Raw genomic sequence first — 19,371 nt, 5'->3', positions numbered from 1 at the left:
TCCCCCCTCACCCACCCTGTACCAACACCCTAACCCCCCCCCTCCCCCCCCCCCCAACCACCACCAACCACCCCCACCCCACCCGCATGCACACCACCCCTCCATTGCACATCCACCTGCGGCACGACGGGCTGGGCTCACACGGTCGCCGGTGGAAGCGTGTCTATTGCAGGCCATGAAGGATGATGGCGACATTCTCCCGACCCTTGGAGGTGGACAGGGCTCACAGAGCACTCGCGAGGAAGCCATGAACGAGAGACCCCCCCCCCCCGGAGGGCAATGGTGGTGAGATTCCACAGGTACTTGGATAAGGAGCGCATTCTACAGTGGGCCAAGCAGACACGGAGCTGTAAGTGGGACAATAGTATCCTGCGGATCTACCAAGACCTGAGTGTGGAGGTGGCCAGGAGAAGAGCAAGCTTCAATCAGATTAGGTCGATCATTTTTAAGAAAAAGGTGAAGTTTGAACTTTTGTATCTGGCCCGTCTCTGGGTCACGTACGAGGAACAGCACCTTTATTTCGAGTCGCCTGAGGATGCGCTGGACTTCATGAAAAGGAAAGGACTGGTGGTGGACTGAGACTTTTGAACTTTGCTGCAGTGTTCATGTTTTTTTTTCTTTTTGTTTCTCTGTTCTTTAAAAAAAAGTTTATCGTTTTTCGTTTTGTGGAAGCTGTTTGTAATGCCTTCTGTATTGATTTGAGAGCAGTGGCAGAGCTGAGTGAGTTAAGGTTTTCATTTGCACTGTTGGGGGATGGAGGTGTGCTTTTTAGATTTTGGTGTTCTTCTGTCGGGCAATTGTGTGGGGATTGTTTGATATTGGAGTTTGTTTGTATGAGCGGGGGAGAGGGTGGGGAGGGAACAATAGGTGGGAGGCTATCCAGCACCAGGGATGTGGGCCACCAAGCTGGCTGGGCGGGCTAGCTCACAGGAGCGCAGTGGGGGTGTGCATATGTTCGGTTTATCAAAAGGGCTGGGTTACAAAGTGTTGTTACTGGGGGTGGGGGGGGTAAATGTTCTGCTGACGAGAGAGGGACTTGGGCCAAGGGACAGTGAGGAGGTTGGGGCGGAGGCTGTCTGGGGGCGGGGCGGTGGAGGCGCGGAGCATGGGCTGGAGGCTGGCCCAAAATAGAGGATAGTTGATCGGCGAATGGGGGGGGGGGGGGGGCAATGAGCCCCCCAACTAGGCTGATCACCTGAAATGTTGGAGGGTTAAATGGGACGGTCAAGAGGGCACGTGTGTTTGCGCATTTTAGGGGACTGAAGGTGGACATCGTAATGTTGCAGGAGACGTACCTTAGAGTAACCGACCAGATTAGATTGAGGAAAGGTTGGGTCAGTCATGTCTTTCAGTTGGGACTGGATTCAAAGACTAGAGGGGTCACGATACTGATCAATAAGTGGGTGGTGTTTGAGGTGGGTAGAATAGTCTCGGATGTGGTCAGTGGGAAAGTGGAGGGGGTGCAGGTGGTATTAGTAAATGTGTATGCGCCAAATTGGGATGATGAAATGAAATGAAATGAAAATTGCTTATTGTCATGAGTAGGCTTCAATTAAGTTACTGTGAAAAGCCCCTAGTCACCACATTCCGCCGCCTGTTCGGGGAGGCTGTTACGGGAATCGAACCGTGCTGCTGGCCTGCTTTCAAAGCCAGCGATTTAGCCCAGTGTGCTAAACAGCCCCTTGTGGAGTTTATGTGGAGTTTATAAAGAAGATGCTGGGGAAGATACCGGACCTTAACTTGCACAAGTTGGTCATTGGTCACAGTTATTGACCCTGGCTTGGACCGGTCAAGCTCAAAAACGGGCAGGGTGCCAGCAATGGCAAAGGAACTAAAAGGGTTCATGGAGCAGATGGGGGGGGCTGGATCCATGGAGTTTTGGGCAGCCGACGCTGAAGGAGTTCTCCTTCTACTCACACGTGCATAAAGTGTACTCCCAGATTGATTTCTTTATTTTGAGCAGGGACTTACTGGCAGGGGTGGTGGACTCGGGGTACTCGGCGATCACAATCTCAGACCATGCTCCACACTGGGTTGACCTGCAGGTTAGTAAAGACAGTAACCAGTGCCCGCAATGGAGGTTAGATGTGGGACTTTTGGCTGACGAAGGGGTGTGCAAGCGGCTGAGGAAACGTATTCAGAACTACCTGCAGGTCAACGACACGGGGGAAATTTCAGCAGCCGTGGTCTAGGAAGCACTGAAGGCGGTGGTCAGAGGGGAGTTGATCTCGATATGGGCCCAAAGGGAGAGGGTGGACAGGGCAGAGACGGACCGACTAGTTAAGGAGATACTACAGAACGATAGGAGGTATACAGAGACCCCAGAGACAGGGCTTTTAAGGGAACGGCGGAGACTACAGGCAGAGTTCAGCTTGTTAACCACAGGGAGGGCGGTAGAGCAGCTGAGAAAGGCGAGGGGGGCGATCTATGAGTATGGAGAGAAGGCCAGCAGAATGCTTGCACAGCAGTTTAGAAAGAGGGGGCAGCCAGGGAGATAGGGAAAGTAAATGACAGAGATGGGAACCTGATTGGAGATGCAGCAGGGGTGAATAAGGCATTTAGGGATTTCTACAGTAAGCTGTATGGGTCGGAACCCCCATTCGGTGCCGGAGGGGATGAGGCACTTCTTGGGGGGGGGGGCTGAATTTCCCAAAGGTGGATGGGGAGCTGGTAGAAGGGCTGGGGGCTCCGATCGGGTTGGAAGAGATAGGGAGGGTCTGAAGGCCAAGCAGGCGGGTAAAGCCCCGGGGCCGGACGGGTACCCAGTGGAGTTTTATGAAAAGTTCTCGGGGATATTGGGGTCGGTGTTGATGAGGATGTTCAATGAGGCAAGGGAAAGAGGGGTGCTGTCACAGGCCACGATTTCGCTGATTCTGAAGTTGGACAAGAACCCGGAACTGTGTGGGTCCTACAGGCCGATACCCCTGTTGAATGTGGACGCCAAACTGCTGGCCAGAATTTTGTCCTCCAGGATTGAGGATTGTGTTCCAGGCGTAATTGGGGAGGACCAGACAGGGTTTGTTAAGGGTAGGCAGTTGGTGGCCAATGTAAGAAGGTTGTTAAATGTGATCATGATGCCCCGGACGGTAGGGAGGTGGCAGTAGTGATCGCAATTAGATGCAGAAAAGGCTTTTGATCAGGTAGAAAGGGATTATCTGTGGGAGGTACTGGGACGGTTCGGATTTGGGCGGGGCTTTATTGACTGGGTCAGGTTGCTGTATCAGGCTCCTGTGGCAAGTGTACGCAGAATAGGACAACATCGGACTGTATTAGACTGCACCGGGGAACGAGACACTGTTCCCCACTGTTGTTCGCGCTAGCTATAGAACCATTGGCAATTGGTCTGAGAGCCTCAAGGGGCTGGGTGGGGCTGGTCCGGGGGGGGGGGGGGGGGGGGGGTGGAGCACAGAGTCTCGCTCTATGCAGACGACCTGCTTCTGTATGTATCGGACCCATTAGAGGGGATGGAAGAAATCATGAGGATTCTATTGGAAATTGGTCGGTTGTCGGTGTATAAGCTAAATATGGGGGAAAGTGAGATGTTTGCGGTCCAGGCGAGGGGACAGGAGAGGCGGTTGGGGGAGCTGCCGTTTAGATTAGTAGGGGGAAGCTTTAGGTACCTAGGCATTCAAGTAGCGTGGGAATCGGACCGGCTGCATAAATTAAATCTGGCCCGGCTAGTAGGCCAAATGAAGGACGATTTTCGGAGTTGGACGCACTCCCGTTGTCATTAGCTGGGAGGAAGCAGACGGTGAAGATGATGGTACTCCCGAGATTCCTGTTTGTGTTTCAATGTCGCCCCATGTTTATTTACGGTCCTTTTTTAAACGGGACAACAAAGTGATCTCTGGCTTTGTTTGAGTGGGCAAGACCCGCAGGTAAGGAAGGTAATGCTGAGCGGAGTCGGGGAGAGGGCTGGCTGGCGCTCCCAAATTTTAGTAACTATTATTGGGCGGCGAATATAGCCATGATCAGGAAGTGGGTGGTGGGGAGGGGTCGGCATGGGAGCGTATAGAGGCGGCTTCATGCAAGGACACCAGTCTGGGGGCATTGGTAACTGCGCCTCTGCCATTCCTGCCAGAACGGTACTCTGACATGTGGGAGCAGAGGGAGCATCGGTCTGGTCTTCAATCTGGAATAATCACCGGTTTGCCCCGGGAGGTATGGATAGCGGTTCCGGAGATGGCAGAGAGCAGGGATTGAGAGGATGGGGGGGTATGTTTATAGAGGGGAGCTTTCCGAGTATGAAGGCGCTGGAGGAGAAGTTTGGGTTGGCGAGGGAAATTAATTCAGATATCTGCAGGTGCGGGACTTCCTACGTAAACAAGTGTCAACCTTCCTGCTCCTACCACTAAGGGGGATTCAGGACAGGGTAGTTTCCAGAGGGTGAGTAGGAGAAGGGAGCATTTTGGACATTTACAAGGAACTTATGGGGTTGGAGGAGATGCAGACCGAGGAGCTGAAGCGCAAGTGGGAGGAGGAGCTGTGAGGCGAGATAGAGGATGGTCTATGGGCAGACATGTTGAGTCGAGTCAACGCGTCGACAACATGTGCCAGGCTCAGCCTGATACAATTTAAGGTCGTTCATTGGGCTCACATGACAGTGGCCCAGTTGAGCAGATTATTTTGGGGTGGAAGACAGGTGTGCAAAATGTGCGGGAGGGCCAGCAAACCATATCCACATGTTTTGGGCATGTCTGATGCTTTGGAGATTTTGGCGGGGGTTTGCAGATGTCATGTCCACGGTGTTAAAAACAAGGGTGGTACTGAGTCCAGAGGTGACGATTTTCGGGGTGTTGGAAGATCCGGGAATCCAGGAGGAGAAAGAGGCAGACGTTCTGGCCTTTGCTTCCCTGGTAGCCTGAGAGGGATAGTATTAGCTTGGAGGGACTCAAGCCCCCGAACTCGGAGACCTGGCTATCAGACGTGGCTCGCTTTCTCTGTTTGGAGAAAATCAAGTTCGACCTGAGAGGGTCACTGTTAGGGTTCACCGTTCGTCAACTTCTTCGTGGAAAATTAATCGTCAGCAGACGGGGGGTGGGGGTAGTTTAGCTTAGAGTAGGGGTTAATAAAGGTGGGACCTGTAAGGGAGGGAGACACCTTTTGCACTATGTTTATAGTTTAATGTACATTGTTTATTGTGTTGTTGTTATAATACCAAAAAATACCTCAATAAAGTGTTTATTTCAAATATAACTATGAGCCACATCATCGTGGGAGATTTGATTAATGGTTAGTTCCAGTGTGAGGAGGAGGCTCTGCAGAACATCAGAATTACCAGTTGTTAACAAAAGCCAGGATTCTGAAGTGCGTGTTTTGGAGAGTATCGCCGGAGCTAAAGCAATGTGGATGTTTATTACCATATCTCTATACAGCAATCCCTCCCCATACCAGATAATCCCCTAGGCTGAAGAATTGCAATGCACGTCTTGGTTGAGCTGATCCGGCTGCTTTTGTGGCTAAACAGATCAGCAGACAAACGGCAAAATTAACAGATGGGCAACGCTAACAAGCTGCTCAGTGTTTTGCTAATTTACATGAGACAGTGAAAGGCCCCGGGGAAAGGCAGGTAACCCGCGCTCCAAACAGATGCAGATGGTGAAGATTCCTCTCTGGGCTCTGTCTCTCTCTCTCTCTGGCTAGCGAGCAGTTAACAGCGATTGCTTTCCAGGGCTGCTATAGCTGCGAGGATCTCTGACTTATCCTGCTTTTCGACGTTAGCGTGACTTGGTATGTGTAAGGACACAACCTCCTTCTCTCCTCTCTCTCACACACACAAAAATATCAGACTGCTATGTTCTGCAACAGCACTTCAATCTCTGCACTAGGATGTACGAACCTCGTGTGAAAGGCGCAAGGGGAGTGATTGGAAATGTGCACAGCAAAGGTAAGATTATTTTCAACCAAGTTTAACTGTTTCGGGAGCTGAAATCCTCTCGTTAACTTGTTTCCCCCTCCCCGTGCACAGTAGGTTTTCTCTGATAACATCTGCCCGCACATGCCAAAAGCCAGATGTTTCCCAGCTTGTGTTTTTTATGGTTCTGGTCGCAGATTGTGGTATCTGAGGAATGTAAAGAGGCAAACGATAAAACGCAGCCTGTTGTGAACTGGGACATATTCAGGTAAAGCTGATCCCAGTAAAAGTGCAGCTCCCGCGTCTGGCTTAATAGAAAACACGAGAACTTGCCTGGTTGGCAACTTAAGTTTCTACCTTTGCAATTAAAGGTTAAACATCCAAGGAATTTCGCGCGAACTGGTTGAATTTATGGAAACACTCAATAATTGCAAGGATAAATATAGTGCTCGTTCAGTTTTTGAGAGGAGGGAGAAGGCACATAGCCCCATAAAAACACATTACCAAGATAATGAACTGTAACTAGTATTGTTTGGTGCAGGCATGTTGCTGCGGGTGTTAAGGTTAAAAGCTATGTCTGTGGGAAAGGCGGTTGGCCCTTGAGTATTGCAATATGATTGAAAGTTATCCTATCGTTGTATTCCTATCGAGTTAGAAAGTGGCTGAAATGTAAAATGACTCATCTTACGGATAAGCAGACATCGACTGGGTCACTGGATTCAATTAGTTGCAAAAAAAAATCATGAAATTATGGTAGCCATCTTCAGGCATATTTTACAAAAAAAAAACATTTTTTGTTCATGGAAACATATTGAAGTTTCCTGTGATGAAAGTAACTCGATGGGAATTAAGTAAACTAATTGATTTATGGTATTGGAAACCTCCCTCTGAAACAGATCTTGTCACTGACCGGATTGAACACCATGCAGTCATCTACTTTTCACCATAATTTTAGAAAAGTAAAATCAGTCATTTGGGATACGTAAACATCTTTTTGCTAAATGTGTTTCAGTCTTCGAAGGTTGAAGACTTGCGGAGACATCCCGAAGCTCTCTGCATAACAAAACTTGTCCATTTCAGACTATTTTTAATTGAAATTCTGTTGAGGTAAGGTTTAGCAGAATCCTTAATTTGCTTGAAAGCATTTTTTTTCTCTGTCAATCTCCTCCTCCCAAAGACACTGGACGCCTGCTGGAGCAGGATTCCAATAGGGTCTACCACAACTAAATGCCCATTGAAAAACAAAAACGAGTTCAGCTAGTTACCAGCAGTGGGGGGATAAGGGAACCTGCACCAATTTTTCCCAAACTCAGCTTTGACCCCAATGCAGCAAGAGTTTTGGCTGAGTCTTGTCCTTCCTTTGATCCAATGTAGTGCCTCTGTTGGCATCCCAGTTCTGATCAGTGCAGAACCTCAGACTTTCTGACTTGTATATAGTTCAGTTACGTTTTTTCCAACCGAGTTATCACTGAATCGAAATATATTATTTATAGCACAGTACAAATGACACCCCAATATCAAACTCACCTTGTGCAATGCACAGACTTTAATTCCAATTCTTGAAAGGTTAAAGATATCCATAGTTAGAATATTTACTGTAATTATTACAGCTTAAAAACAAATTGGGTATGAAAATTAATTGTTTTTTTCCTCCAGTCCGAAGAGACAGAATATTTTTCTGTCTGAATTTTTTTTTTTTCTCCAGGTAGGATTGTAACATTTAATTAATTTCTTTACAGTGAAAAGTTCAGTACATCTGAAGGGATCACTTATGCAGTTTGGAAATGTTTATGTCCTGTAGCAAGTATTGTAGTAACACAGGGCTGTACTGACTTCCTGAGAGCAGTGTTATTGAAACATTCGATTCGCTATAACACAGTCTAAAAGCCTAGTTGGCGGTCAAGACTGTGCGCCATCCAATGCTGTGTAAGTACATCGACTGGAGCAGTTTGCTCTATTCAGGGATGTAATAATAACTCGGATAGTATTTGTGTGGGAAGTATTCTAATATTTGCCTTTAAGAAAGGCTGACAAATTTTTTCCCCTCGTTCTAGTGTTTTGACTAATTATTAAAGAAGTTATGGTTACTGCTTGGCCAATGTCTTTCATTGTTTTCGGTGTGATTGTGCTAGATTGTAACATGGATCTCATTTAGGAAATCAGTTAATTCATCACAGCATTGAATTGTGTCAAAGTGCACATAATAGTTCTTAATGGTGGGGTGGTGGGGTGACTATTAACCAGAGTGTGGTCCAAACCAAAAGCTGGGAACCAGCAAGCACCAGAAACAAATATAATGTGACCAGTTTAGAGCAATCCATTGTGGTTGGAAAGGGCCTTTATTTATATATTGATCTGTAAACCATAAATCAATAAGCATTATTGTATCAATAATGTGCATTTAAATAGCCTAAGAAGGAGACATTAAGATCAGTAGGGTTTTTAAAAATTCATTCATGGGATGTGGGCATCATAGAATTAACAGTGCAGCAGGAGGCCATTTGGCCCATCGAAACTGCACCGGCCCTTACAAAGAGCGCCCTACTGAAGCCCATGTATCTACCCTATCCCAGTACCCCTACTTAACATTTTTTGGACACTAAGGGAATTTAGCACGGCCAATCCACCTAAGCCGCACATCTTTGGACTGTGGGGGGAAACCGGAGCACCCGGCGGAAACCCACGCAGACACGAGGAGAATGTGCAGACTCCGCACAGGCGGTGACCCAGCCGGGAATTGAAACTGGGACCCTGCAGCTGTGAAGCAACTGTGCTATCCACTATGCTACCGTGCTGCCCCCATCGCTGGCTGGGCCAGCATTTGTTGCTCATCCTTTTATCTCAGAGTTAATCAACCACATTGCTGTGGATCTGGAGTCACATGTAGGCAAGAAAAAATGAAAATTAAAGGACATGAGTGAACTAGATGCGTTTTTTCTTTTAACAAAAATCGACAATGGTTTTATAATCATCATTAGACTATTAATTCCAGACGTTTTTTATGCATGACACTGGGTCTCTGGATCACTAATCCAGCAACAATACCACTGTGCCAGTGCCTCCCCATAAAGATTTAAAGAAGGAGGGATAGTTTAAGAGGTTTCCAGAAGAAACATTAAGGACTTTGGCAGCTGAAGATACAGCCACTGCCACTACCAATAAATAATCAGGGATGTGAAAGAGGCTAGAATTGGCGAAGTTTGTACGGCTGCAGGAAGTTACAAAGATGAAGAGGATGAGGCCATGGAGTGTTTGAATACTTGAATGAGAGTTTTAAAATCGGGGTGTTGGTCAATGTGGGTCAGTGAGCACAGGGGTAAAGGGTGAACAGGATTTGATGCGAGTTAGGACCTAGCTGCAGAGCTTCAGAATTTGGAAGATGGGTGGCCAGTCAGGAGAGCATTGAGATAGTTGAGTCTGGAAGTAACAAAAGCTGGATTTAAGATTTCTTCAGCCAATGAGCTGTGGTGTGGACAGAGGCAAGCAATAATACAACAAGGCAGGGGATTGAAACCAGTGATTGATGTGGGGAGACACGGGCTTTCGTCTTTCTGTGTGTAATTGGTTCATTCGGTGTCCAGTAATGGCAAGGTAACATGGCAACATAGAAACAATGAAGAATCGGTGGTAACATAGAGATGGGTAACATTAGTGTAGCAATGTTGTATCTTAGGATGGTGCTGCTAGAGGGCAGGATGTAAATGGAAAAGAGGCAGGAAAAGATCCTTGAGCAACTCCAAAGGTTTGGGAAGATAAGTCTACACCTATATCCAGGTGCCAAGTCTTAAGGGGTGGTACGGTAGCACAGTAGTTAGCACTGTTGCTTCACAGCACCAGAGTCCCAGGTTCAATTCCTGGCTTGGGTCACTGTCTGTGCGGAGTCTGTACGTTCTACCCGTGTCTGTGTGGGTTTCCTCTGGGTGCTTCGGTTTCCTCCCTCAGTCCAAAGGTGTGCAGGTTAGGTGGATTGGCCATTCTTAATTGCCCTTAATATCCAAAATGGTTAGGTGGGGTTATGGGGATGGGGTGGTGGTGTGGGCTTGGGTAGGGTGCTCTTTCCAAGGGCCTGTGCAGACTCGATAGGCCAAATGGCCTCCTTCTGAACTGTAAATTCTATGCAAGTCATTGTAGGAGATTCTCTAGATATGATTGAATTCACAATTACTCAAATAGTGAAGCAATCCATGTCTGCATGCAGAAAGACTTGAACAACATCCAGGCTTGAGCTGATAAGTGGCAAGTGTCATTCATGCCACATAAGCACCAAGCAATGTCCATATCCAACAAGAGAGCCTTTAGCACCTCCACGCAATACATTATCATCACCTGAGTACCAAATCAACATATATTGGGAATCACCATTGACCAGAAACGCAGCAGCAACACACATGAGTGTTGCCTGGTGTCTCAGAGGCTGGGTATCCTATGGGTCATCTTTGCCTCCCGAATCAAGTCCGGTGTGTGACGGAATACTCACATTTTCCTGTATGCTCGGAGCTGAATACAGCACTCAAAAAGCTTGACCAAAGCCAAGCATCTCACTTATTTGACACTTCATCCACTATCCTAAACCGCCACTCCCTCGACCAGCAGTGCACATGTCTTGATGCAATACAACAACTTGACGAGGCTTCTTTGGCAGCACTTCCCAAACCTGCAATTACCGCCACTTAGAAGGATGCAGACTGCAGATGGATAGTAACACAACATCACACACATATAACATAATTGTTTTGGAGATGTATCACAATTCCCTGATCCATAGGTCAAAGTTCTGGCGCTACTTACCCAACACTATTGTAACAGTTAAAGGAGAAGGCCCAGCACCACCTTCAATCGCAGTTCTTCTTCTTGAGTTCTCTGCCCGATGGCAATCCAACCCCCAACACCGTACGTTTACCAGGGGCAGGGCAAGGAGGCAAGCCACAAATCCACCCAGCCTAAACAATACTCAAACCCTGTTCCAATGGCACCAATCTAATCTGCACACCACATCCCCTCCATGTGGCTAACCAGGAATCCCCCTCACTCGCCACCTGCCATTGGCATGTGTTGGAAAGATTTTCAAGTTGATACTCAACCTGTTTGGTCATGTTATGAATGCATTACGTACTGGACTAGGACTTGAACCCAAAGCTTTCAGCTCGGGGGAAGGGAAACTGCACAATGTGGACAAGGCCTATCCTCAGCACAATTAGGGATTGGCAAAATAACAATCGGGATGGTGTTTGACTGAGAGAGGAGCTTGAAGAAGATGATGTTCCTGTGACATATCTGCTTCTTAGTGATCCAGGGAGGCAGTGCTGTTGAAGTAACCTTGGTGAGTTGCTACAGTAGATCCTGTAAATAGTACATGCTGCAATCAGAGCGTACTCGTGCTACGGGGGGGGGGGGGGGGGGGGGGGGGGTGGTGCAAAAGTACCAACCAAACAAATTGCTTTATCTTGGATTGTGTTGAGCTTCTTGAATGTTGTTGGAGCTACACCTAGCCAATAACCAATGAATATTCCATCGCATTGAATCAAGTAGATAAATTACCAATATTAATAGATAATTGCCTTGCCACTCAATGCCTTCAGTTTAACTTTGTACTGACTCTGACACTTAATTACACCTGTTTATATTTCACTAAAAGACTTGAATAAAGTGTACACTTTCTGTAAGTGTCACGTTACGTACCGGAGCATGCCTTTGGTCACACTTGTTATAAAGCAGAATACCCTTCTCACTGTGAGACTATCATGAGAACTCAAAATGGACGATTTTAATAATTACAAGCACAATATTCATTTTGAGAGTTGATTAAAGTGCATTCAATTATTCATGACGTCTTGTGAATTATTTTGCCTTTGGTGTTTAGCTTATTGTTTGTGGGTGAGATTAAAATTTACAGTTGATTTTTTTGAACAGGCCTTCCCAACGGAGGGGTTGGTGAGCTGTAGCTGGTCTAAAGAAAAAGGCCAGAGTGAAGCCACAAATTGAAAATGGTCTGGTTCATCCAAGTGCAGAGCTTGCGAAGACGAGGCTGAGAGCATTAAAAACTGTATTTGTAGCGCTATTAAGAGTGTGACTAAAGCACATGAGGTGCATTGGAACAGGGGTACGATTCTTCAGGCTGAATGCAACTAATTCTAATGATAGGCACAGATGTTGCTCTTTGTTGGCAATCCAATTTTAAATACATTGCATTCTATCATGTCTAATCTCTTGGTATCCCTGTCTGATATGTTGTGTCTGTGTGTTTCTAAAACATAGCATCAAATAATCTCTTAAACTGCTGCTCTGGGTTGCGATTACAGAATTCCGCTGCTTCCATTAATTGTGGATCAGGCTAAAGCTGAGCAAACTCATTTACGTTTTATAATGGTCATTCCACGGGCGGAATTTGTGCAGAATGATGATTTTATGAAATGACAAAGTACTGTGAGTTTGCACAGAAGAGATCAATTGGAGGGTAAAGCACTCTAGGTTTCTGAAAAGAGCATGTGCACCCTCCTGGATTCGACAGAGTGAGGTTTTCACAACTAGCTCCTGGAGTGGATACGCATCTCCACTCCTGTCCATCTGTTTGGCCACTGACTGATTCTCACCCCATGGTGCTTAGTCAGTAATGGCAGCAGTAATAATTAATCACAGTGAAATGTTTTTGCCAGAAAGCACTGAGTACTTGAGCAGTAAATTGAACAGACCGGCAATCGTGGCATGTCAACGGCCAGCTCAATTGACTTTTGTTTTTAGATCTTGTTTGATGTGCAGTGTTTCATGAAATAGCCAGTTGTTGATGTGAATGTTAAAGACTCTCGATCTGAGCTTTGTACTTCAGGATTCATTGATTGCTGTGATGGAATGGTCCACACACCAGATCCTCCCTATCCAATTGCCCAAGAGGTCATTCGTCAACCTAAGTTGTTCAGTTACCAGAGGCAGAATGTTTAACTTGGACAGGTGCATAAAATGGTTGACATCAATGGAAAGGATACACTTTTTGGGGCGTATGGTAGGTGGTGTTAAGCCCCGACTGCAGTTTAAGAGTTAGGAACAGGAAATAGGTAATTTGGCCCATTGAGCCTGCACAATGGCTGATCATCTACCTCAACGCCATTTTCCCATGCTCTCTCCACATCCCTTGATGCCATTAGTATCCAGGTATCTATCGATTTTCTGACTTGAACATGCTCAATGATTGGAGTAGAGAATTCCAAAGATTCACCACACTCTGAGTGAAGAAATTCCTCCATATCTCAATCTAAAAAATGGCCCGAGATTATATTCCTTTGTTTTCGACTCGCCAGTCAGGGGAAGCAGCTTGGGCTGAATTCTCTGCTTCGCGACATTGGAAATACGAATCGTGATCGGGCAGAGAATTGTGTGTTGTGCTCGGTGCTGATTCCGATGAAATGTTCCAGCCCCTCGCTGGTGGTAATGGTTTGCACCACGTGCCGGCAGATCTATGCAAATCTGTCATTTGCATGGATTTCAATATCATTAGCGGCGTGGACACAGTATTGTCACTTGAGTCCTGGGTGTCAGGCTGTTGAGTGGGGGGGGGGGGGGGGGGGGGGGGGGGGGGCAGAAGACTTTTAAAAAAAGACTAAAAACCCTAAGTGTTGGGCTTGCTGGAGGGGGGGGGGGGGGTGGCTACTTGGGTTGGGGGCAGTTTTGGGGAGTGACTCCCAAGTCCGTGGATGCCATAGTTGGGATCAGGGTGGTCTGGTTCAGGCTGCTATTGCTCCAGTTCACGTTTTAAATGCACCCCTTTGATGCCCCTGGCTGTTTACGCTTCTGATGCTGCCTTTGTCCTCTGGCCATCTGGGAGCCCACCCAGCCCGTCCCTCTGGATACCCTCATACCCCAGATGTTCCATAAAGGGAATGAGTTTGACCATGCTCAATCGGAGCCCATCAGGTGTTGGCACTCCTCAGTACACTCATTAGAAGTGCTGCCCCACTGCAGATGAAACGGGATCAGCAGAGCTCACCCCAGCCAGAGGACACCTTTGGAGCCCTACCTGGTTTTCTGCCCCTCTCAGGACAATGGTCTCACCAATGACACCCCCCCCCCCCCCCCCCCCCCCCCTCTGGCTCACCAGTTGTCTTCTCTGGGTGAGGCTGGCAGTGCTGACTGCCTATGTCACCACCTCCCAGGCTCTGTTCAGGAAGGCAGGCTCGAAGCTGCCACCCACCCTGGGGAGGAGGGTGTCCCTCCGCTCCTCACTGGCATGGAGCTATGGGTCCACCTTGCACTCCCGATCTTGGGGGACAGGTCTTCTGAGCTATCTTTGTGGCTGCAGTGAGATAAGGCAGGTGGAGTGCTTAAAAACAGCTAACTGCAGCCCCAGCGGTTCGGGCGCTTGCTAGGCCGGGACTTGCTCTGAGTTCACGCCAGTAGAGTGCTGGCCTATTAGCCTGTCCTGATTCGCTTTCCAAATAGTACCTCCAACAGGAAGGCAAATTGCTTCCAAATGGAGAATCCTGCCCTGATTTACATTTACCCTGTCATGACCTGTAAAAATTTTGCATGTTTCAATTGAGGTCAGCCCATATTCTTTGAAATTGCAAGGATGACAGACCCAGACTCCTCAATCTCTCCTCGTAAAACAATCCAGTCAACCCAGGGATTGATGTGGAGAACCTTCATTGCGCTCCTTCATGTCAATTGTATAAGCATTTGTTTTGTTTAATACAGGTGATCACCTGACATAATGATAATTTGTGATGGACCAAACTGAGCAAATCCAGATCCATCGTGAAGAGTTCAAATCTAGTTACGGGAAGAAAAAATAAGAGCAATTGATTCAATTCTGAGTACCGTACAAAGGCAGATATTTAGATGTGAGCAGCATGGCAGGACAGTGGTTAGCACTGTTGCTTCACAGCTCCAGGGTCCCACGTTCAATTCCTGGCTTGGGTCAGTATCTGTGCGGAGTATACACCTTCTCCCAGTGTCTGTGTGGGTTTCCTCTGGGTGCTGCGGTTTCCTCCCACAAGTCCCAAAAGACGTGCTCGTTGGGTAATTTGGACATTCTGAATCCTCCCTCCGTGTACCGAACAGGTGCCGGAAAGCGGCGACTAGAGGCTTTTCACAGTAACTTCATTGCAGTGTTAATATAAGCCTACTTGTAACAATAAAGATTAATATTAATCTTTATTGAGAAATCTTCTGCTTTCGAGTCAAGCTTGTTAAGGATGACATGATAGATAACCTCATCATTCGTAATTATAATGCTGTATACAAAAGTTGGAGTCGGGATTCCTTTTTAAAACTTTATCTGGTTATATTTGTTTCACCAGGAACGAATAGCGTGCAATTTGCGTTCCTGTTGGGGAAAGCGAGTCAGGGCTGGTTTAGCACAGGAGGGGCTGGTTTAGCACAGGGCTAAATCACTGGATTTGAAAGCAGACCAAGGCAGGCCAGCAGGACGATTCAATTCCCACACCAGTCTCCCCGAACAGGCGCCGGAATGTGGCGCCGAAATGTGGCGACTAGGGGTTTTTCACAGTAACTTCATTTGAAGCCTACTTGTGACAATAAGCGATTTTCATTTCATTTCACATGCAAATGGGGCAGGATAATTTTCATGCAGTAAGGAAAACATGGTAACATGCAAGCCTGTGGTCCAGGTTTCACCCGTGTACAGCTGTCTGCTTTTGTGGATTCTAATGACCGCTGATGCCTCCCCCCCATTGTAAACATTTGATGCTGCTATACCCCAAAGCATTGGACTCTGCTACATTCGGCAGGTTCAGGGTTCATCCAGAGTGAACAACAATATTTGATCGACTCAGTAAAACAGCATGAGGGAAAAGCTGGAAGCAGCTTTGAAGGGTAACTCTGGGATAATGTAGTGCCTGGGTGTCTTGGAGCCTGAACAACACTAATCTGATTGGAAAGAAGAGATTTTAAAAAATGGGGGAAGAATCAGAAAAGCGTGTCTGTGCATCTCGGAGAAGTGAGTGAAAAATTCCCGAGTACATCGAGGGGGTGCGTGGGGTGGAGGGGGAGTTAGTGGTGGAATGACAAAAGTGCCTCTTGTCAATGGGTAGGGAAAGGAGAGGAATCCCTGTGACACTGATACTATTTATCAGATTTGGCAACCAGAGTACCAGAATATAACCATAATACCCAGCAATCTCTACACCAGAAACAAAGGATTACCTCCCCAATTCTTGACACAGCCTTGTAATCGATGGAATGTTGAATGTACTTGCAGTTGAAGTGATGACATGGCTGTGTTGCACTGCATTTGCAGTGCAATTACATATCATACGTCCACATTCAGGGCTGTTTTGAGTTATCGGCTGGTTTCAACCCCTGGCAACTGTCTTGTTATGCTCTAAGTGTAGCATAAGCGGCTTCCTCGTGGTGCACTTGACAGAGGAAGGTTCAGACGTGGAGATAACTTCAACACGTTTATTAAACTATTTACACTTCTATTACTTGGGTTCGACACTACTGTTCATCCTTCTATAGCTACTCAGACTGACTAACCAGTCTGCTACAATCCACGTGGTGGGAGTGATATTGAATCAACCCTGTGTCTCTACTCATTGACTGTCTCCACTGGAAAGAGGCAGATCATGTGTGTGGTGTCCTTTATATATGGGTTGGTGTAATGCCCTCCTGTGGTCATGTCACCTTTGTGTGTATCGTGAATGCCCATTGGTCGTGTCCTATCTAACTGATCTATTGGTTGAGTGTCTGTGTGTCATGTCTCTGGTGCTTCCTCTAGTGTCTAGCTAGTCTACATGTATTTACATTAACCCCTTGTGTATTTACAGTGATGCACATCACCACAGTAACTTTTGCTGGTTTTGCAGATTATCATGTACGCAAATACATACTCCTTTCCGCAGAGCGCGGGTTAGAATGTGGAACATGCTACAACTTTCAGTGATTGAAACTAGTAGAATTGGTACATTTAAGGAAAAAGCATATATGAGGGAGAAAGGATACACTGATGAGAGTTAGAGGAGTAGAGTAGGAGGAATGTGTGGAGCAGGCAGACCAGTTGGCACAAAGAGCCTGTTGCTGTGCTGTACATTTTCTTTTGGAATTTGATGTGGCACCCCATTCAGCCTATCAAATACTACCTTTTGATATGACATGGTAAACTTCTATTGCAGTGGACTCCTGCTGATCCAATTATAATCCTAAGGGAAGTAAGTAACCTCACGAAACATTTCATGGTCTTTGTACATAAATGAGAGTTTTTACTAATCTTCGTTATCTCACATTCTTACCACATTTGGCAAACGGTATATAGAACATAGAACAGTACAGCACAGAACAGGTCCTTCGGCCCTCAATGTTGTGCCGAGCCATGATCACCCTACTCAAACCCACGTATCCACCCTATACCCGTAACCCAACAACCTCCCCCTTAACCTTACTTTTATTAGGACACTACGGGCAATTTAGCATGGCCAATCCACCTAACCCGCACATCTTTTGACTGTGGGAGGAAACCGGAGCACCCGGAGGAAACCCACGCACACAGGGGGAGGACGTGCAGACTCCACACAGACAGTGACCCAGCCGGGAATCGAACCTGGGACCCTGGAGCTGTGAAGCATTTATGCTAACCACCATGCTACCCTGCTGCCTTCTGAATTTTGTATTGATGCCTAACAAGTATTTAATTTTCTTTTAACTTCTGACTGTTTCAGTGGGAACCTGCTAATCAGTTCCTGCACCTTATGTGGTAGTGCAAATAATGTACATCTGCATAAGCATCCTTATTAAGCATTCATTAACATTGATAATGAGCTCTCCAACCTGTCTTTTTTTAACATTGCACAAGAAATACATAGAAAATGTCAGAGGACAAATATAAATCTTCCAAGGCTGCATCAGTTTGTCTGCTGCTTAATAGAAAGCGATTTGACATTTCACTATGATGTGGGTTAGAATGCTGCTCGCCCTTGATATGATATTTCAGTAAAGATTCTACATCCCTATAGGCCACAGAATACACTGGGACTCTGTTCTTTCCTGCTCTGCTACCTTGGTTCAAGTGTACTCCTCTGATTTTTTTATTTAGGCTGATTGCTTTTATTTAGTATGACAAGACTAGGGAGTTGGAAGAAAGAAATAATTCATATCCTGCTGTTAGATAACCTTTCTTGCCAACAGAATTATTGATAAACCATTATTTTTAGACTTGAATTTAGAAGTGGATATAGTATACACCTTGGCCTGGTTTCTCCATTCTGGAGTACTCCTGCCAACTGAGAATTGGGACCGGTCTCCGCTGGCACTAGGAGCAGCACTCAGGTGCAAATCTCTCTCCTTCACCATGCCAATTTATGTATGGGGGAGAGCTCGCTGGATCCCATCCGAATCCCGGTATCGGTCTGTCATTTCAAGTGACGGCCCAATTACTGAGGTCTGGTGGCAACTCCCCCCCCCCCCCCCCCCACCCCCCCCACCCCCCCCCCCCCCACAATGCAAATCCTGCCCCCCTCCCCCACTCACAAAAAGGCATTCTCCCCCCCCCCCCCCCCACACACACATCAGAACCTTCATCAGAGATCCCCCCCCCCCCCCCCCAAGAGACCACTTATCAGTCACCCCTGCCGGAAAGCCCAAGAGCAGTCCAGGCAGTAGAGTGAAACATCATTGGATTTTCGCTTAACCTTTCCTAATATCTACTGCCTGTTTAAAGCAGCAACTGTTTCAACTGTCAAGAGGCTTCCTCCAAAGCCAAGCCAATTCAAAGGGCTTCAAATCCCTTGACAGCCTTTGAAATGCAAATCTTCCATTCAATCTCACACAGCAATACCTTGCATTAGCCAGTCATTGACCATTTTATTACTCCAGAGACAGGTGCTTGGTGGATTGTCGATCTAACTTTCCTTTCATGCTTGAATGCATCTCGGGTCCCCTGCTTTGATGCTAACCACAAAGTCTCTCGGCACTCTGGCTATGATTGACAGTTTCTCACCATATCCAATTTCTCACCACATCAAGGGCCACCACCTCAAAAGCAGGTAAGTGCTTTCTTCTGTGAAAGCAAGTAAGTGGAAACACTTGGTTGGTTTTGATGTGGTGGGGAACTGTCAATCATAGCCAGAGTGTTCAGAGATGATGTGGTTAGCATCAAACCAGGGTACTTGAAATGCATTCGGGGGGGGGGGGGGGGGGTCACTGATGGAGATTTTGATGGGGATGGTCTCTGATAGGGGGTCATGTCACCCTCCTGCATGTATGCAATGGTGATGGGGAGGGTGTCCCTACTTGACAGCAGGGAAAGCAGGGTTTACTTTGTGGGCGGAGGGGGGGCTTCCAATTTACTTTGGGGTCACCTCAGTTATGCATTGAGCCCCTTGACCTGTCATGAGGCCATGCTTGGGCAATCCTGCGCCAAAGCTCACCCACAGGATTTCCTGCTGTGGGGGGCAGTGCATAAGGGGTGGGGGTAGAGACTTGGGGTTCCAGCCACTTATCAAATGGAAATGGATGCAAATCACCAATTTGCATCCTCCCGCTGGCACAGGGCGGGTAGCGCGGCGAGGCTT

At 47.0% G+C, this 19,371-nt stretch overlaps 1 protein-coding gene across 1 annotated transcript in view; it reads left to right on the top strand.

The window, feature by feature from the left end:
- Positions 1 to 5,395: 5,395 nt before the first annotated feature.
- The window catches only part of LOC119978276 (alpha-1,3-mannosyl-glycoprotein 4-beta-N-acetylglucosaminyltransferase C-like), a 192,685-nt gene continuing 178,709 nt past the window's right edge, over positions 5,396 to 19,371 (top strand). Inside the window, exon 1 of the mRNA XM_038819775.1 lies at positions 5,396 to 5,887. The gene's annotated coding sequence lies outside the window, so the exon portion shown is untranslated. The remainder of the gene's footprint in view (positions 5,888 to 19,371) is intronic.

The sequence above is a fragment of the Scyliorhinus canicula genome, chromosome 15 (assembly GCF_902713615.1).
Source record: "Scyliorhinus canicula chromosome 15, sScyCan1.1, whole genome shotgun sequence".
NCBI lineage: Eukaryota > Metazoa > Chordata > Chondrichthyes > Carcharhiniformes > Scyliorhinidae > Scyliorhinus > Scyliorhinus canicula.
Note: the sequence above shows the minus strand (reverse complement) of the source record. Positions and strands in the feature narration are given on the sequence as shown.